The sequence below is a fragment of the Ambystoma mexicanum genome, chromosome 9 (assembly GCF_040938575.1).
Source record: "Ambystoma mexicanum isolate Mex_15411 chromosome 9, UKY_AmexF1_1, whole genome shotgun sequence".
Taxonomy (NCBI): domain Eukaryota; kingdom Metazoa; phylum Chordata; class Amphibia; order Caudata; family Ambystomatidae; genus Ambystoma; species Ambystoma mexicanum.
The window spans coordinates 1,525,560,909-1,525,581,391 of NC_090931.1; the positions used below are offsets into that span (position 1 = coordinate 1,525,560,909).

Consider the following 20,483-nt stretch of genomic DNA (forward strand, 5'->3'; position numbering starts at 1 on the left):
CTCGACAGAAAGATCAGAAATAAAAACCTTGATCCTGATGGCAAGCAACTCAAGAGCTCCAGGGCCCGACGGCCTGACAAATTGTAACCTAAAGGAGGATCCGGATGGATGCGCAGGAGTAATGTATGGTCGTTTCAAGGAATTTAAGATAACTAAGATGATCCCTGCATCATGTGGTTCCTCCATCGTTGTTCCTATCGTTAAGAAGGGCAATAGGTCTGATCTATCTAACTATGGGCTTATCGCCCTTCTAGATGTAATCGACAAGATTCTCGGGGCCTTAATTCTGAAGGGCTTTAATATCTGGAAAATAACCTCAGGACACTATAAGAAATGGCAGGCTGGTTTTAAGAAGGGCATAGGTACCGCTTTAAACCTCTTCTTAATTAATCAAATTAAAGCATCTGTGAAATCAAAAGCTAAAAGGAGGGTCTACTTAGCCTCAATCGATCTGACACAAGCTTTCAATACGATCGAGACATCTAAACTGTGGGGCAAGTTGAACATAGGGAAGTGTCCGAGGGACATAAGAGAAGCACTTATGGTCCTGCACACTAACACAAGCTTTCAAGTGAGATTGGATACAAGTTGTCATCTAACAGACCCGATAAGAACAACAAAGGGCTTGAAACAGGCATGCAGATTGTCCCGCTCATTGTTTAACCAGTTTATTTCTGACCTACCAAACGCCTCCAATGACGTCAGAATGTTCCCTCCCAGAGTAGCCTGAGAAGCAGTGGGAAGACTGCTATATGCAGATGATCTAATTCTGTTAAATCAGACAAAAGTGGGTCTGCAAAGACAATTAGATGCAACCACACAATATTTGAATGACAATGGCCTGAAAGTTAATGTGGCAAAATCACAAATTCTATTGCTGAGAGGGAAAATCTGTCACAAGCTTTTGAAAAAACAATCTTGGTCTCTAAAAGGGGAAAGAATCCTCTTACTTAAATACGCTCGCGACCTTGAATACATCCAAAAAATAATTACTGAAAGACCCAGCCAAAGTTAAAAGAAACCCTTTGGATCAAGATTGGCTCAATACAAGAGAGAAGGTCAGAGAATTGAAGCTCTATGGCGATAAGGGCCTTGAACATAGAGCAAGAGTCAATCCCCCACGTTTGGAAATATTCCCCTGCAAGCGATGGAGAGCAGAATTTATGTGATTTCAGTTGAACTTGCTGCCCACTCGAGAGCTTTTGGAAGCAAAAAAAAGAAAGAAAGTCTTAGAAATTATGAATACAGACACTGTGAAGGGCAAAGGGAGACGCTGAAACACCTGATCTTGTTATGTCATGATTTAAAGCAGCAGAGAAGTAGATAGTTGAGAAGAATGTTTACGCAATTTACTACAAGGTCAGTAGAGGACTGTGGTCAGCTATTCCCATAGGTGAAAGCATTTCTTTAACTCTTTCCCTTCTAGCCTTTTTTTGAAAGTAGTGTTTGTTATGATAGATATAAGAACTGACGGAACAGGTGTCGATGTGCCTAAACAGGGGAAGCAAGGCAATTGTACATAGAGGTTGACTCTGGTGGAACTCATGTAGACTTGCCCAAATTGTTTCGCAAATTCTGCTTTTTCTTTTTGGTTCTTATTGAACCTACTGTGTTTTAGTGAAGGTGATGGAATGCTTCCTTGGTTTGGACTTTTTTTATTTTTTTTATTTTCTTCCTTCTTGTGAGTTTTAGTTTTGAAAACTTTTTCAGTTTTCTTTTTTCTCTCTTTTGTTTTTTAATGTACATTGTGTTTCATTGTGATGTTTTGATAAATAGCTTAAGGTTTATAATTGTAAACCAAATGCTAATAAAAAAATAAAAAAAGAACCTCAAGCACAACTAAATGTAGACACTCCTGAGAGCAATCGACACTCAAAGTAAATGAATAAGAATTAGCCCTGACTGAAGATATATGAGAAAAACAAAACATTTTTGTAACTGCCAGGGCAGGGAAATATCGAACAGACATTCAAATTCTAGTGGAGTGAGTCCATGATTTTATGGTGGTTACAGAAAGCAAAGAGAAACAATGTGTTACGACTCTCTTCAATAGTCATTGGCTGGCGTGAGTTACTGTATATATGCTTCCATACATTACGCAATTTCATTTGCCTATTCTACCCATGTGATGTAAGTGACGTACATGCTAGTTTGCTCATATTCAGTAAAGTCATATCCTTCCCCACATTCTATGTTTGGATAATGATTGGTAAAACATGTAAAGTTCAGTGTTGATATTCAATTGGCTGTTCCAGGAGGGGTAGATGTGGAGTGAGTACGCTCAGAACTTTTAACCAATCGGAATGTGAGATGTGACAGTGTAACACAAAGTTATAACAATTAAGTTCCGTCCTAGATAATCTATGCGGTTGGTACCAGAATATGGCTCCCATCATTATGAACTATGTACTATCGGGTCATTTTTTGCAACTCTCTTGGTGAAAAGGTTACTTGCATGTACTTCCTGCTTCTCACGATTGCATTTGTCCAGACCCTGACCTTACATGCTGAGGTCTAGCTGCGGACAAAATGTGTTCTTACAAAATTGTGCAGATCCGTTGGTGCATGTGCAGTGTATATTGCCATGCATTTGTCTTTGTTCACTATTACATTTAGGTGGTGTGACTTAGGTGTGAACTACTATACTAATCACTGGTTCCTATATGATTCTATTACATGAGTACTGATGTTTGTTCAAGATGTGGTTCTATGAGTTGGACTTATCATTGTTGCATGCATGTGATGTGAGCTACATGTAAACTTCTGTGTTGATCAATTCCTACTTAGGATTTAATTGTGGATAACAGTGTCTTGCATAACTGCTTGTTCATAAAAGAGAACTCTGTAAGCGCTATTTGCCCTAGAGAGGGCAGTGGTTTTATTCGATCAGTCTATCTTTATGGACATGCTTTTTAATTTCTTCCTACTCTACTTCTGCCAACGTCTGACCTTCATTAAGCATACATGTCAACCCTCCCGATTTGGGCAAGAGACTCTCAATTTTTTCCCCAAAAAGGTGCTATTTTCTACATTCTCCCTCCTAAAAAACCTCTAACCGCAATACAGTCCATTGGGAAAATTGGAGTCTCCCGATTTCTGTTACAAATTCTCCCTCTCAGCTATGGCACAATGTTTGGTTATTCTGCACAAGTTGTTATACTTTGCAGGAACATGGTTGTGAAAACTCGGCAAACCTACCCGGTCTGCCCAATCGGGGTACAATGTCTTCTCTTTAACCTCTGGGGTCTGTTATCATTTTCTGTTGCTCTGGCATGATCTCACTACTGCAAACTAAACCCTGGGAAAGCTCTTGCATTCCCTTGCCTTGGCCAATCCCTGCGCAGCATTCTTTCTGTGGCAGTGTGAGTGTTGCAATTCGGAATGTGTGTATTGCAGTGAGTGGCTGACTGATATATATATATTATATTAATATATTTAATATTTATATTGCGCCGGTAGCTCGCGAGCCTCGGGGCGCAGAAACAAGGACACGAGAACGGACGGAACAGATAGTGATTAGACAGAGCAGACGGGACAGTCACATAGAATTAAGCTAACTGAGGCATATGCCGTGATGGCCGTTTATTTGAAGATATGGGTTTTTACCTGTTTGCGAAAACGCGAGTAGTTGGTTTCCAGTCTAAGGTGGTCTGGTAGGTTGTTCCAAAGGTTGGCTGCAAGGGTTGGAAAGGCTCTACCTAAGCCACTTTTGAGTTTGTGAGGTGACGTAGCAATTTTAACAAGTTGGGATGATCTCAGTGTTCTATTAGGCACGTATGGTTTGATCCTAGTTTTTAAGTAGATTGGTGCCTTTCCGTAGATGCATCTGTGAACGATGGTTAAGGTTTTGAAATGCACCCTATCTTCGATTTTCAGCCAATGAAGCTCTCTTCTGGAGTTGCTGATATGTTCTGTTTTAGTTTTGAGCTTGACAATTCTTACCGCGTTGTTCTGTACAATTTGGTAGCTTTGTAGGCATTGCTTGGAGGCACCCAGGACTAGAGCGTTGCCATAGTCAAGGCGCGATAAGATGGTGGCTCTTGCTATGGTCGCACAATTTTCCTCGGATATGAAAGGTCTGATGGCTTTTATTAGACGGAGGTGGTAGGCACAGTTTTTTTGATGAACTGTACTTGGGCGTCTGCACCCAACGATGCTTCTAGCAGCATACCTAGGGTTTTAACCTTGCTTAGGACCGGAATGGGGGTATCTTTAATGTGGAAGGATGTGTAGGATGAGGGTAGCTTAGCACGAGCAGAGGATGAGCCGAAAATCATGAGTTCCGTTTTTTTTCCGTTTAGGCACATCCAATTGGAGTCCATCCATTGCTCCACGTGGTTGTATATCGTGGTAAGTTGCTCGCTATCTTTCTGATAATTGCCACTTAGTTAGAATACAAGCTGTGTGTCGTCAGCATAGTTAGTGAAATAGGTGTTTATGTGGTCTAGAACAAGGCATAGGTATTTTAAGTAAAGATTGAACAGTAGGGGTGACATACTGGCCCCTTGGGGAACTCCACAGAGGATTTCTTTTTCAAGGGAGAACTTGTCCCCCCAGTGCACTCTGGATATTCTGTTTTTTAGAAAGGACATTATCCATCTGATGGCTTCATCAGAGCAGTTGGTGGTCTTTTTTAGCGCATTCTGGAGTAGGTTATGGTCGAGGAGATCAAATGCGGCGCTGAGGTCGAGTAGAACGAGGAGGCCTGTCTTACCCTTGTCAATAATACCGAGCATTTTGGTCTGCAGATCTAACATGGCCGTCTCGGTACTGTGTGCGGGGCGAAAACCAGACTGCTGTGGGTGGAGGGAATTAGATTCCTCTACGTGTGCCTGGAGCTGCATGGTGGCGATCTTATCCATGATTTTGAGGATGAAGTTGCAGTTTGTTATGGGTCTGAGATTATTCGGATCCCGTTGGTCGAGATTGGGTTTTTTTACCAGAGGGGTTACTGTGACTTTTTTGATGGCATTAGGGACTTCCTGGTCTCTAAAAGAGGCATTAATGATCTTTGTGCAGTGTTTCCTGCAGTGGGGTGATGAGGAGATGTTAGGGTGAATTCTCTGTTTAGGCTGAATTTCCTAACCAAGTGAGTCCCCCAGCAGCTTTGCTGGATTTCTGGAGTTTGTTTTTTCATCCTGCCAAGAGTGAGACTCTTTTCCTCCCACTCTTGGACATGATTTGTGGTATTTCTTTGAATGTTAATGTGTTCTATGGGCTACGGGGTATTTTACTCCATAGGGTCTCATGTGTTTTGCTATGTGTGTTACACCGCACCCTCCATGCCGTAACACTGGGGTGTCCTAGGTGACCCCCACCATAGACTCCATACCCTGGGACTGACAACTGTCTCCCAGGGCATGTAAAGTCACCATTGGCTTTACTAGACCTAAATTTACTCACAGAACCAATACAAACCATCCTATTGTGGACGTACTGGTCGGGGTAATTTCGATTGCCCCTGGGTCTGTTGTTTGAGGGGGCACTGTCCCGTCCCCCCTCGTCGGGTTTTGGCTGGTGGCAGTGGATACTACTTTTTATATTCGACCGCGAATATATTCCTATGGGATTTTCCCATTGTTTGAGGCTAATACTTTTTCTATGTAGCCTCGGTCATACCTCCGGTTTATTAAATTAAAATGAATTCACCGGTTGGTATTTTCTGCCAGAACTCGTTTTTTAAAATGGCGTATGTGTTCGCCTCTGTAACTCCAAACCAAAGGTTGAGCCCTTTGTTCCACTTTTGGCGGGCTTCTGCACAGAATCCCTCCAGAGTGGTGCCATTCTGTCTGGGTACCACAGGGGGTGTGGGAGGGGGTTTAGGCACCCTGGACTGAGTTGCCTTGCCAACTCAAGTCGCACTCTTGTGTGATTGGCCCAAGTGGTGAGCCGCCCCGCTCACCACTTAGCATGTTTGATTGACAGCTAGGCTGAATGAATGGGGGTTTTCTGCATAAAAACAGGGTTTTGGGGACCGAACTTCAGAAGTTGCCACAGGACCAAAGAATCCGACGAGGGAGAAGCTGAGCTGACCTGCAACGACGAAACCACCAGTGGAGCCCTGCTGAACCGACTCACCACTTCCCAACAACAGAGGAGATCTCCCTCCTGGAGAGTCTTCTTCCCTTTGACTGGTGGGAACAACCAGTCCCTTGCATTTTCTTCGCTTCCAGGACATCTAGTGATCGAATTGCCCGTGCTGAGCACGCCGGCAACCGGATAGCCACTAACCACTGTACCGCGACCAAAAGGTGGTGCCTTGTGACTGAGTACTCCGCGGCTGGTCTCTTCCCTGGTGGTACAACAATCTTCAACTTTCCCCTACGACGAGATCATCTCTTCTTCTGGCAAATCCCCAACTTGCATCCACCACCAGGAACAACTGCCCCCGCCGGAGCTGTCTCTTCACTCTCAAGGTACTGTGTCCGCCGGGCTTCCCTTGAACCAGTTAGCGTGAGGTGTCTTAAATCCTTACCTTTCCACTGGGTCGCCTCCAGACCTTCTTAACTTTTGTTCTAAAACTGGTCCAACCTTTCTGTGACATTTTGCTATAAAGACTTGAAGTGCATTTCCACTGTGGTATTTTTGGGACATACCGCCTTGCCTCTCTCCGAGTGGGCCTGGCCTCTGAACTTTGTGATCTATAGTAGACCCTGCCTTGCTTGCCTTGCATTTGCTTTGTAAAAAAGTGCTGGAACTGAGTTGGTTTCAAACCCTGCCTTTTTCTCTCCCTTTCTAAGAATACTAGAGTGCCATCTAGGTTAAGCACTCACCTCTGTCTGCAAATAAGTGGTGTCTTGGAACCTAGACTTGTCGAAATATTGTTATGGGATTGATATATACTTATAGTAACTGTGATTGAAGTTGTTTGCCATATTAGTGCCAGTGTGTTTTTCATAGATGTGTTTTTAAATAAATAATGATATATCTTTACACCCAAGCTCTGATCTGTGTCTGCTTGTTCTACTGTGTAAATTGCCCTATTTTGTATACTCCAAATACTGCCTAACTCGTCTTGAGAGAGGTCTGACTGCTCAGCCACAGCTACCAGGTAAATCTGCGTGGTGCAGACTGCTACCAATTGGGTTTACTGCTAACTCCTGTAGTCTTAAACTTTTTGCAGTGGTCCCAGAGGGAACTGCACAGGTTTCTGCCTAACAGGAGATATTCTTTCTGTAGGAGAAGCTAACTCAATCTTGAGCCCTACGTGTGATGGAGTCTGCTAGTGTAAAATAGAAACACTTCTTCAATGTTTCCCTAATTGATGTTAAATGCAGCTGAGTTTGGATAAAGGTACATGGCTATGTTGTTCTAAGAAAGGTGTGTTATGGCCTGGTTGAAGCACGGCCGCTAATGCTCTGTGGACCTAAGCAGGAAGCCTTATGCTAAATGGTGCTACATGCTTCGCTGCAGCGCGCTATTCTCACAGTGACTCTCGCGGCTTATACATCTGTATAGGTTTCAGACGTTGAATAAACGTGCCATGTTCTCATACTCTCCTACACTTATTTGACAAGTATATGGCAAAACATAAAGTAAACTAGATAATGCTTATATGCTGATTTGAAAACGTCAAGTAAATAATTTAAGCTGATAATCAAGTTTGTAATTGTTCAATACATGCTAATGAATAAACAGTCAGTTTGCATTGTATAAGCGGTTTACTGATGATTAAAGAATACATTTACTGCTTGTTGGAGGGAAAAGCTTTAAACTGCTAAGGAACTGTTATTTAAACATTCCAACTGCCTGAGAAGTTTCTGAGACATGTTAAGTAGCATTTCTCTTTGTCCAGGAGAGAGAGAGAGAGAGAGAGAGAGAGAGAGAGAGAGAGAGAGAGAGAGAGAGAAAGAGAGAGAGAGACAGAGAGAGAGAGAGAGAGAGAGAGAGAGAGAGAGAGAGAGAGAGGTCATTCCAAGTCTGTTCACTGATGCTCCAGTGCATTATTTTGCCCAGGAGGAGCTGACCAATAGCCGCATACATGCCAACATTCTGTGACCAAAAATCTGTAGGAATCTTAAAGTTTCAAAAATAGTCAGGCGAGGAGGTAATGATAGGAATAGGGCGCGTCAGCAGCCCATTGTCATTGAAGGAGCCCGCCGCAGCGGGTGCATTCAATGACAATGAGGCGCCTGCCACGCCTTCTGCCATCACGCCAGCTCGGGGGAGCCCTTGAAAGACTCGCCGGAGTTGACGTGGTGGGGGGCTAATGGCGCCTTTTGTGAAAGGGACTCGCGGCGGAGACGCGCCCTTAGCCCACCTCCGTGGGTGCCTTTTACATCAAAGGCCTGCATGCTGCGCCTTCTCCCGCTACGCCAGCTCGGGGAAGTCCTTGAAAGACTCTCCAGAGCTGGCGTGGTGGGGTGCTAATGGCGCCTTTGGCCAAAGGCACCCGCGGTGGAGGGGTGCTTTTAACCCACCGCCGTGGGTGCCTTTGACATTAAAAGCCTGCATGCTGCGGCTTCTCCAGCTATGCCAGCTCGGGGAAGTCCTTGAAAGACTCCCCCGAGTTGGCGTGGTGGGGGGCTAATGGCGCCTTTTGCCTAAGGCACCCGCGGCGGAGGCGCGCTTTTAGCCCACCGCCGTGGGTGCCTTTACATTAACAGCCTGCATTCCACGCCTTCTCCCGCTACGCCAGCTCGGGGGAGCCCTTGAAAGACTCCCCCGAGCTGGCGTGGGCAAAAAAAAAAAATTTTAAAAAATAAAACAAAATAATTTTTATTTTTATTTTTTTTACAAAAAAAATCGGTATTTGGTGTCAAAAAATCGGTAGGCGGTAGGACTGCTTAAAAAGCGGTATCCTACCGCCTAAATCGGTAGGGTTGGCAAGTATGTAGCCGTCCTGTAAAAGCGACATTTAACTGATATCTGGAAATGAGATTACTTTTTCTCTAAGTGGTTCCTTAGGGCCACAGGGCTTGGGGTGCTCTTGTAACCAATTAACACAAATTTGGAGGCGCTTCAGCGGTGACAGTATCTGCGCATGCTCTGGAGAGTAGTGTCTTCAGGTCTTGTGATTAGTGTCTCTTGCACTCGGTGATTCTGCCTCCTGTGCTTGGTGATTAGTGTTTGCTGTTCTGCGCAGCCTCAGTACAGTCCTGGGACCCTCCACAACACCAAATGTTCCGGGGAGTCCCTCTCTTCCTTAGTGGGTTTGCTCTGAATCCTGCAAGAGGTCACTGCAGAGTAATCCATTCAGGATCTCTGGGGAGAAATCCACCCAAGATCACCCGAGGGGAATCCACCCAAGATCACAGGAGGGGAATCCACACAGGAACACTGGAGAGGAATCCACGCAAGATCACCCGAGTGGAATCCACCCAAGAGCCCTGGAGGGGAGGCCATCCCAGATCACTGGAGATAAATGGCTGGGCAAGAGCCAGATGAGGTGAGGTGCCTCCAGGGTTGTTTCATTGCTGGCAACTGGACCCATGCCACGGGGCTCATCTTCAGCCTTTTAGCCAACGATACTTTGGATCCTGGGAGTTGTAGTTGCATGTGTCCCACTAAATATGGTCCTTAAAGTGTTAGAATTCCCGCCATGCAGCGGTGCTGTTGTCTAAACCAACAGGACTGGCTAAAGGGGCCCTTCATGACATGGACTCTTTTTCCAGGTGTGCAGCACGTATAATCGTAGTTGTGGAAGAGAAGGACGAGTGCTTCTATCAGAAACACTGTGCATAGGTTATAAGGTTGGTGAGTGGACCAATGGCCTAACAGGGCACTTTAGAATGGTGGTGAATAGTGAGCAGGAAATGATGGAGGTGGCAGAGGAGGAAAATACAAGTGGAAAACCTGGGTGAGGGGCAGTATAGATTGCCAGCACACCGTGTACATTATTTATACTTATAATCCCCTATAAAGGAAGGTGGCGTTGGGAATTAATAGGGAGGGGTGATGGTACTGTAGAAGACCTACAAGTCTCCTGCAACTCAGGTGAGTCTCCAGCAACAAAGCGCTGTCGTCCGGCCTCTGCTATTGGCTGTAATAATGGAAATAAATGCACTGCCTGGCAACCACTCCCTCAGGCATTCTGTGTGGCAGCACCTAGGAGAGGGGTGGGGTGCTGTGCTGAGCACTGCACATGCCACGTTTCTCTACTGGCTGTAACCCTCACATGTGTCACTCCAGGAGCCCTCTTGTACCTTGTACTCACCCATGGGTGCACACAAGTAGGTTTAACATTCCCAGCGGATCCCAAATGTAAGCCTCCATTATCCAGCAGCATTGTAACACACTCACTGTTTGTGCATTCTCTATTATATTAAGTGTTCAATACTCTGATAAGTTCTGCACATGTACAGATCCCCAAATGTACACACATCAATAACTTGAGACCCGGCCTATCCTCCTCTAAAATTCTGTGGGTCTCTCAAAAATTACGAGGTCCTCCTCATATGGGAAAAGAAATATGAGACATATGGCTACACCAACAGAGAAGCAGATGTTGCCGCCAGTTATCATCAAAGCCAAACTCTGAGGCTGTCTGCATGAGCGCATATGGCTCCCTACATGCATGGGTGAGCCTTGTGAAGAATTAAATGAGCATCTCAATAATGTGCCTTATGTACTTGGCAATTCAATCATACATCCCATCTATCACAAAGTTATTTGTCAAAGATGCATCTCTGTGGTCATTCATATGTTCTCCAAAATGCTCTTTAATTTTATGTGAAGCAGTAAAGAGCCCTCATTAGTGCTATTTATCCCATTACCTTTTCTACAATGGGTATTTACAATACAATTGGAGTGTACAGGATTGTGCTTCTTAGAGTGACAATCGTATCAGGAAAGAATTTGTTTGACTGTGTTTTGTTTTGCATCAAACCGTACACATATTATAAAAAGCAAATTGACATCATATATACATAATTAATTGCAAAAAAGTTATCATTACAATTGATTTTGAAAGATAAATCATCTATAAATTAATCAAACACATCATGTACCTACCGTTATAGTTAAGAACAATCATTAGAATACATTTCATTCATCTAATATCAGAAAATAATTAATATGGTTTTTCTAGGTTTTAATAATGTACTTTACAACATAAATGTAACATTTGTATTATGGTTACAATACTTACGGGAAGTGAGAATAATACATGAATATTTTAAAGTGTTTCTTTTTAATATCATCTTTTACAAAAATTACACACCATTTTATGTTTCAAAATGTCCTCACTTCCGGGAATGGGGTGTGATCCGATTAAAATCAATGACCTGCTTCTTCTGTGAGCTCCAAGGGAATGCTTCATTTTGCAGGCGGGTCACTGGTTGCTAGTGCTGCAAAACCTGCATATATATTACAATCAGCACAAACACTAATACTTTAAAAAAAAATGGAAGATACAAGCACATTTGCAGAGCCTGCCGCCTGGTCCTCTGGCGACTTAAAAGGTCTGTTATAACTTCAGCACTTCCCCTGTGGGCGGAGTCTATCCACATCCCCCTCAAATCCTGCAATCGGACAATGCACCCCAGTGTGATACAGGGCAAACACAATGACCAAGTATGTGTCCAAATGCTAGGCCGTTCCCCTCCTATGAGGGTGCTGCTGTCCTCATATTACCATTAACCGTAAAGAATCACCTCAACTCCTCCAAGACAGTGCTTGTGCTCTGGTTGTCCTCCTTTCAGCAGCAGCGGGAGTGTATCAAGCAAACAAGCACTTAACAATGCAAATATCTCCTACAGAGTTAGGGGGAGCCATCCTGCATGGAGGCTGTGGGTAGCAGAGCCATCCTGCCGAAGGGGGTGGGTAACTGAGCCATCCTGCATGAAAGCTGTGGGTAGCAGAGCCATCCTGCATGGAGTCTGTGGGTAGCAGAGCCATCCTGCCGAAGGGGGTGGGTAACTGAGCCATCCTGCATGAAAGCTGTGGGTAGCAGAGCCATCCTGCATGGAGGCTGTGGGTAGCAGAGCCATCCTGCATGGAGGCTGTGGGTAGCAGATCTATCCTGCATGAAGGTGGTGGGTAGCAGATCTATCCTGCATGAAGGTGGTGGGTAGCAGAGCCATCCTGCATGAAGGCTGTGGGTAGCAGAGCCATCCTGCATGAGGGCTGTGGGTAGCGGAGCCATCCTGCATGGAGGCTGTGGGTAGCAGAGCCATCCTGCTTGAAGCGGTGGGTAGCAGATCTATCCTGCATGAAGGTGGTGGGTAGCAGAGACATCCAGCATGATGGCAGTGAATAGCAGAACCATCCTGCATGAAGGCTGTGGGATGTGGAGACATCCTGCATGAAGGCAGTGGGTAGCAGATCTATCCTGCATGAAGGTGGTGGGTAGCAGAGACATCCAGCATGATGGCAGTGAATAGCAGAACCATCCTGCATGAAGGCTGTGGGTAGCAGGATCATCCTGCATGAAGGTGGTGGATAGTGGAGTCATCCTGCTTGAAGGCTGTGGGATGCAGAGCCATCCTGCATGAATGCAGTGGTTAGCGGAGCCATCCTGCATGAAGGTGCTGGGTAGCGGACACATTCTGCATGAAGGTGTTGGGTAACAGACCCATCCTCCATGAAGGCAGTAAGTCATGGAGCCATCCTACATGAAAGCTGTGCATATCAGAGCCATCCTGCATGAAGGTAGTGGTTAGTGGAGCCATCCTGCATGAGGCGGTGGATAGCAGAGCCATCCTTCATGAAGAAGGTGGGTAGCAAAGCCATCCTGCATGAGGCAGTGGGTAGCGGAGCCATTCTGCATGAAGGTGGTGGGTAGCAGACACATCCTGCATCAAGGAGGTGGGTCGTGGAGCCATCCTACATGAAGGCTGTGGGTAGCAGAGCCACCCTGCATGAAGGTAGTGGGTAGCAGAGCCATCCTGCATGAGGCAGTGGGTAGCAGAGCCATCCTCCATGAAGACGGTGGGTAGCAAAGCCATCCTGCATGAGGCAGTGGGTAGCAGAGCCATTCTGCATGAAGGTGGTGGGTAGCAGGCCCATCCTGCATCAAGGAGGTGAGTTGTGGAGCCATCCTACATGAAGGCTGTGGGTAGCAGAGCCATCCTGCATGAGGCAGTGTGTAGCGGAGCCATCCTGCATGAAGCGGTGGGTAGCAGAGCCATCCTTCATGAAGATGGTGGGTAGCAAAGCCATCCTGCATGAAGCAGTGGGTAGCAGAGCCATTCTGCATGAAAGTGGTGGGTAGCAGACACATCCTGCATCAAGGAGGTGGGTTGTGGAGCCATCCTACATGAAGGCTGTGGGTAGCAGAGCCATCCTGCATGAAGGTAGTGGGTAGCAGAGCCATCCTGCATGAGCAGTGGGTAGCAGAGCCATCCTTCATGAAGGCGGTGGGTAGCAAAGTCATCCCGCATGAGGCAGTGGGTAGCAGCCATTCTGCATGAAGGTGGTGGGTAGCAGACCCATCCTGCATCAAGGAGGTGGGTTGTGGAGCCATCCTGCATGAAGTGGTGGGTAGCAGAGCCATCCTTCATGAAGATGGTGGGTAGCAAAGTCACCCTGCATGAGGCAGTGGGTAGCAGCCATTCTGCATGAAGGTGGTGGGTAGCAGACCCATCCTGCATCAAGGAGGTGGGTTGTGGAGCCATCCTACATGAAGGCTGTGGGTAGCAGAGCCCTCCTGCATGAGGCAGTGTGTAGCGGAGCCATCCTGCATGAAGTGGTGGGTAGCAGAGCCATCCTTCATGAAGATGGTGGGTAGCGAAGCCATCTTGCATGAGACAATGGGTAGCAGCCATTCTGCATGAAGGTGGTGGGTAGCAGACCCATCCTGCATGAGGCAATGCGTAGCAGAGCCACCCTACATGAAGGCTGTGGGTAGCAGAGCCATCCTGCATGAAGGCGGGTATCGAAGCCATCCTGCATCAAGGCAGTGGGTAGCAGAGCCATCCTGCTTGAAGGCAGTGGTTAGCAGAGACATCCAGCATGAAGGTAGTGGGTAGATGAGTCATAATGCATGAAGGTGGTCGGTAGCTGAGCCATCCTGCATGAAGGTGGTATTAAGCGCCTAGATGCCTCCGGGCCGGTGCACTATACAAATGTCAAAATAAATAAATAATCAATAGCTGTGATATCATGGTCAAGCTTCCAGTGTTTCCTCTACCTCCCCCGTGTCATAGCAGAACTGGGAATCGAGGCCAAGAATCATCAAATGTGTTACCCTTGACTTGCCCTCTTTGAAGCCTAGTATTTACCATCTAATTCTGTCCGATTTGGTGCGGCTTTTGACCATGGAGCTTCCTCATGAAGAGGTCTACATTGTATCTGATAACCTTGTTACTTACATACAACCCTTCATCACTAAACCTAGCCATTGCGTCAAGAAACATACCATTAAATCCGGTTCCATGAAGACGGCAAGTTACCAAAAGGGAGGCTTGTGTGTTAACAAGATTGAGTGGTGGCGTCTGAGAGCCCATTATAAACTCCTGATTAAGCAGAAAAAAGATAATTTAGTACGTCTGTGGGAAAGACTGCAGGAAGCTTCCGTCAGTGGGGACGCCTGTACATGGGAATAATGAGGGGGGTAGTAATGATCCAGGTGCTAATATCACACAGAGTATTTGTTAGAATCACTTGGCTTGATAGAGCAAGTGGATGTCCTGAGGAACTCGTTAATGCAAGTGGAGGATGGGAGTTCAGTCAGTGAAAGTAACCTGACAAACAACTCCAGACTTGGGTGTTGCAGGAGGTCATAATGAACCACAGTTGGGTGTTTGGCTCTGGCACCCCAAATGAGCCCTTGCTCCCCCTCCTCTCTGACCTTGACTTCCCCATTGACTGATAAAGCGCTACTACAATTACCCTGCATAAGTACAAACAGAAATAATAACGCAGGTCCTCTAGAGACTGTTCCAAGTTGCATTGAATCTCTTTTTCTCCAGGGCCTCAGTTAGTGATCGATGCACATTTATTTCGCAATCACCCTCACTATTCACATCTGAGCCTCAGGGTCATAAGCAAATGGCCTCACTACTGGATCTTTCCCTGCGGGATGTTTTGCAGGTAGAGGAAGGCTTTATTAATATGCATCCTACAGCACAAGAGGCCCCTAACACACCTGGTGCCCTCCACGCTCTGAACTTTACCCTCTCCCAAATTGCGAACTCGTACGATTTAATTGCAGAGGAGGTTCACAACCAACGTTCACGTTTAAATACAATGTCCTCTAAACTTGCATTCTTAGAAGGATTTATTTACGGGAGGACACAGAGTACGGGGGAGCGTACTGAACCCACTGGTTCAATGCAGTCTGGTCTGGGGGTAGGGCATCAGTGAGTGGGGACAAGAATAGGTGAATTCATTAACTTGCAGGCTGAATAGGTAGTAGGTTCACTGTCTCATGCAGGCATTTCTTACTTTGGGCGCAGGTGGCTGGGAGGGGCCCGGCAGGCAGTGTAGCAGTACAGGTCCACTGATTCTCTGGTTAGGTAGGTAGTAGGTTCACTGTCTCATGCAGGCATTTCTTACTTTGGGCGCAGGTGGTTGGGAGGGGCAGGGCAGGTGGCTGGGAGGGGCAGGGCAGGTGGCTGGGAGGGGCAGGGCAGGTGGCTGGGAGGGGCAGGGCAGGTGGCTGGGAGGGGCAGGGCAGAGGTGATTTCTTTTGGTGAGCGTTGGGTGGGGAGGAATCCTTTCTCATGAGGGGTTTGGGATGTTCTGGGGCAGTTGTGGTCTTGGGGCTGTAGCTTAGGAGGCTAATTGTTTCAGAGCGTTAGATTGGCAAAGTAAGTGGGATTTTGTTGTGATGGGTAGGTTGGTGCAGCCGGTAGTGCAGTGATGAGGCTGGTGAGCCAGTCAGATGCGCTTGTATGGCTCAGCTGGTTAGAGAAGACAGAGGGTGGGATTTGCAGATGGGAAGGTGAGGAGCCTTATTCACGGGCATGACTGTTCAGGTGTAGGTGAATGTATGCTATGGGGGCGGTCCTACAGGAGTAGTAGTTTGAGGTGGGGGGAGGAACAAAGATGGGCATACAGAGGGAAGGAAGGTGCTTGTTCTGGGGGTCGGGATAAGTGAGGCACACAATATAGTCTCATAGTCGATAGCTACACATTGAGCATTCTATTTGTCCCCAATGAATGACTTGTTTTGGAAAACTACTGCATCAAACTGTGAAAGTGAACTTCATGCCCAGGTCTCATCCATTCATGTATGGGGCAAAAACGACTAGATTTGCACTCAATACTGTAAGTGTAGGTCTGTGTACGATTCTCCCGACAAGTACATTTTTTTCATGTCTCTCTACTAATTGGTGAAGGCTCAGAAGCGTGGGATCACCCAGTGAGTTTCTGATTGTGTTGTACAATGAGGATTATCAGCTCTGTGGTAGAGCTATTGATTTTTAGGCTGTATGATGACATAACATAATTAAGGGTACCTCTGCTTCTTTCAACAGACAGAGAATGAGCACCCATCAAAGGATGCATCCTGCGGAGAAGTCCTACGAGTGCACAGAATGTGTTATGCACTTTAATCACACATCAAAGCTGAGAACGCATCAGAGATCCCACACATGGGAAAGACCTTTCAAGTGCTTGGTGTGTGAGAAATGCTTCACTCAGAGCTCACATCTGCACCTGCATCAGCAGAGCCATACTGTGGCGCGACCATACCAGTGTACAGAGTGTGAGAAAAGCTTCACCCAGAGATCAAATCTGCATCAGCATCAGAAGATCCATACTGGAACGCGACCATACCAGTGTACAGAGTGTGATAAAGGCTTCACTTCTAACTCATATCTACACCAGCATCAGAAGATTCATACTGGTGAGCGACCATACCAGTGTACAGAGTGTGAGAGAAGATTCACTCGGAGCTCAGAACTGCAGCAGCATCAGAGGATCCATACTGGGGTGCGACCATACCAGTGCTCTGAGTGTGATAAAAGCTTCACTGTGAGATTAAATCTGCAGAAGCATCAGAAGATCCATACTGGGGAGCGACCCTACCAGTGTACAGAGTGTGAGAAAAGCTTCACTCAGAGCACACATCTGCAGCAGCATCAGAGGATCCATACTGGGGTGAGACCATACAAGTGCTCAGAGTGTGAGAAAAGCTTCACATATAGCTCACATCTGCAGATGCATCGGAAGATCCATACTGGGGAGCGGCCATACCAGTGTACAGAGTGTAATAAAAGCTTCACTCAGATCTCAAATCTGTACCTGCATCAGAATATCCATGCTGGGGATCGATCCTACCAGTGCACAGAGTGTGGGAGATGCTTCACTCGGATATCAAATCTGCACCGGCATCAGAGGATCCATACTGGGGAGCGACCCTATCTGTGTACAGAGTGTGATAAAAGCTTCACTCAGAGCTCACATCTGCAGCAGCATCAGAAGACCCATACTGAGGAGCGACCATACCAGTGTACAGAGTGTGTGAAAAGCTTCACTCGGAGCTCATATCTGCAGCGGCATCAGAGGATTCATACTGGGGCGTGACCATAGCAATGTACAGAGTGTGAGAAAATCTTCACTTGTATCTCTGTTCTGATTGTGCATCAGAGGATCCATACTGTGTCAAAGCCAGATCAGTGCACAGAATGTAAGAAAAGCTTCAGTGACCCCTCTGCCCTGAGCAGTCATCAAATGATCTACGCTGGAGAGAAACTCACACTACTGTACAGAGTGAGAGAAGCTTCATTCATGTAGTTAAAAGCCATATATATGTTGGGCAAGGACTCCATGACAACAGTGCATAATTTATTGTAAATATAAGCAAGAGATATTTTGCAAAGAAAACCATGTATATTCTTTACAGTTTCGCATATGAAACAGGCTCTTTGGACAACTAACGGTTAAAGTCCTCAGAAGTCCAGAGGCAGCAGAGGGGTTGGGGGCCAGACTAAATATACCCCTTGAGCCAGTCATGCATACACCAGTGACTTAATTACCTATTCTATGATATTCTTTAAACTTTACTTCAAAGAGGATGTTGAAGCATCACGCTACGCCACACATTTCACCTGTCAATGGCTCACACAAAGTGGCCTGCCTGGTTGCTCTCTTAACAGAGGCAAACTTGTAAATACATGAAATTGATGGTCTCTTAGACAATATTAATGGCCCAGCTGCAGCACCTGTATCAGACCTCCCTCCTTCAGATAAGCAGTCAGAAGCACCAAAGGGGACAACATGCAAGAACTCTGATAAAACCCACCAAACAAAATGATCTTTATCTAAATGTAAACAATGTAAAGATACCACCACATGACCTAATTCTTCCATTGCAATCCTATTGTGACCCCAACACTGTCTAACCAAATGGGGAGGTGTAATGATGTCCTTCCAGTTGAGATGCATTGCACTCGGAATGGTCCAGAGATTGTCCAAAAATCAACCATCAACTGGCGATTCACAAGAGGAAGACTCCTTGCAAGGCCGGTTTGTTATCTGTGAAGCAATCAAAATTTCCAGTCGCTTTGATCCACTAATTATATTGGTCAAGGAGCAGTGAACTGGTATAGCAGACCCTAATCCAGATAATGCTGTTGCCACTCCTATGTTGAACCATGAGGAGCAAAATGGAAATCAAGTCCCAGATCCCTCGCGTTGAGCACACAGTGGGGGGCTTGTTCACATTGATGTTTGTTAGTGGCTGAACTTAGAAGTTTGTGACAAGCTATTGGTAATTTAAAAAAGGAGTTTGGCATAGCTAAGAAGGATCTGAAAACCCTAACTACTTCAGGAATCCACCGGTGGCTATGCTGCCACATAGGATCGCTGTACCTAACCATTTACTGCTAACAAATGAAATTCCTGCTACCCAAATCCCATTTTCCAGGTGTTTGCAAATCATATTAAAACCATCCATCGCCAAAACCTCAGATGATGCACCTCATACTGTTGCGGGGAATTGGCCCAGGGGAGATTATGTACCAAAAAGACATAGGGCCTCATCGTACTGGCACCCTTTCCATACCACCAGATTAGGAAATGCGTGCAGTGGCCGGTGCTCCTGGCATCGTTTTCACGAACGCACCAGCACAGTTAGCAACGGATGCAGTGCTTCCACTTTCTGCTGCCTGACATCCCCTGCCGCCGGGACTTGTAATGTCCCAGAGGCACCAGTATCTCAGTCGGCAGAACAGTGTTACAAGGTCGCCGCAAACTGCCTATACCACCGGCGGGTTAGCGCCGACCTTGTAATGATGCCCATAGTTTTAAAAAAAACATTTGCCACTATTCATGTTTAGAACCATAGAGGAGGAGTATTATACGAGACGAATGAACCAAAATTAATTTCAGGAAAAAAGGAGCGGAATGACAGTCTTATCAATAAATGTATCTATGGATTACTCCATTAGAAACACTGCTTGCCAATCGTGAGAGATGATACTATTCAAGCTAGGTAGTTTCACTCCACTGGGGAAGGTGGCCAAGATTATAACAAACTGGCCTTCCGTAATGAGGAACTTGCATGGGGTCTTCAATCATTTGACTTCCTCACTATTCCTTCAGCAGGCCGTCACAGGCCTGGTGGATACGATGTAGAATCTTGGCATTGTCATGAGCCAATATGGACTCATCCAAGAAAGAATGAATTAGAGTGCCTGGTTGTAACTTGATAGTAGACTATTATGCAGTTAGGGTTACCTCTGCGCTGCTGTTCCTAATCCTCTTTCTTTTATTTAAATGCACCTTGAACGCCGCAATCTGATATTGTTATGCAGTTTTATAGTAATTAAATATAATAATTAGTGTGATTGATTGTTTATTACACATTTGAAATAGTTCTTCAACTACAGCATTAGTTTCATTGTTGTTTTAATTATTCATCTGTTCATCTATTTTCAATACTGCATATTTCTTATTGTTTCGATTTGAATTATGATCGTCACTGTGATTACCTGTGCTTTTATCCATGGGACTGTGATGTTTTATGACTCGTATTCTGTCTTATAAATGTATCGGTATGTGTTAAGGTTTTAAAATTCTTGTATTGAATGTATTTATTCATGTTCTGTACTTTTATGGCTACTAAAAGAAGATGTTCTGTGTTTTCCATCAGTAGTCACTCGGGTGAGTAACTTCTCCTGTGTTCGCTGAGCTCTGAGTGGTCAGTGGTTGTCTGGTATTCCCCGGCTTCCGCTGGATTCACCTAATGCATGCATGGATGATGCTCCAGGGAGTTCCCTCCATTCTGCAACCAGATCAATATTTGGGATGCAATAGCTTGACTCTAGCTTTGTTCTGGTTCTCGATAAATGAACAGGTGCTGTTCTTTGGTGTTCTCAGTGGGGAGATGGTCTGATTTTGCATTTTGCAACTTTTTTTCTGGGTTACGTCAGTACTTGAGTGTTGAATGTGTGTTGGTTGACCTAAGCTTTGCTCTTGGGAGAGTCAACCATTTAATGTTGTTGCCTAAAGCGTGATGTCTTCTTTGGGTAGCTGGATGATGGCCTGGGGTTTGACAGCTTTAGTGGATTTCTTCTGTGGGTGGATGCTTTGGTGGTGTTGATATTACGTTAGGTCTGCTGCTCAGAGTATGGCAGTGTCCTTTACTTTTTGCT

At 45.7% G+C, this 20,483-nt stretch overlaps 1 pseudogene; it reads left to right on the plus strand.

Moving 5' to 3' along the window:
- Window positions 1-19,904, plus strand: part of LOC138489418 (zinc finger protein 850-like) — a 124,524-nt pseudogene extending 104,620 nt beyond the window's left edge.
- The last annotated feature ends 579 nt before the right edge of the window (window positions 19,905-20,483 follow it).